The sequence below is a fragment of the Nanorana parkeri genome, unplaced genomic scaffold (genome assembly GCF_000935625.1).
Source record: "Nanorana parkeri isolate BGI_ZX_2015 unplaced genomic scaffold, ASM93562v1 scaffold67, whole genome shotgun sequence".
Classification (NCBI taxonomy): Eukaryota; Metazoa; Chordata; class Amphibia; order Anura; family Dicroglossidae; genus Nanorana; species Nanorana parkeri.
In genome coordinates, this window is record NW_017306335.1 from 11,407 (window position 1) to 11,932 (window position 526).

A 526-nucleotide genomic window follows, 5' to 3' on the forward strand; every position below is an offset into this window, starting at 1 on the left:
AGAGTGCTAGAAATAACTGTCCTCTGTATACTGCTGTGGAATAGATCCGCTCTATAGAAAGATGGGAAATACATCAGGTTTTTTATACTTTTCAACAAAGTGTCTACCTGGGGAAATCTCATGCCAAGCGGCTGGCTCGCAGTGGCCCAGCATGGCAAGGGTTAAGTAGAAACTAATTGTGGAGCCTAATTTCCCATCGGAGTGGAGCGCTGTTCATTAATTCCGGGGTTGCTGACTCCGTTCCCCACCTAATCAATGGAGGCCATTAATTCAGCTCCAGCTGCGGAGACGAGAAAGCGAGTGTTTAAAGAGAATTATGTTCTGCTTACAATCATTTCACTGGTCCGAAGAATAAATATTTGACTTCAGGAACAACACTGTAACCAACGCCAATGCCTGTTCAAACATTCATATCGGTCTTACTTAGAGCAGGGCGGGGCCAGGGGGTCCTGGTGACCAATCCGTGTCTGTCCCATTCCATGGAATTATGGTTTATGGATCTCTTCACTTTTATTTGGTTTTATTT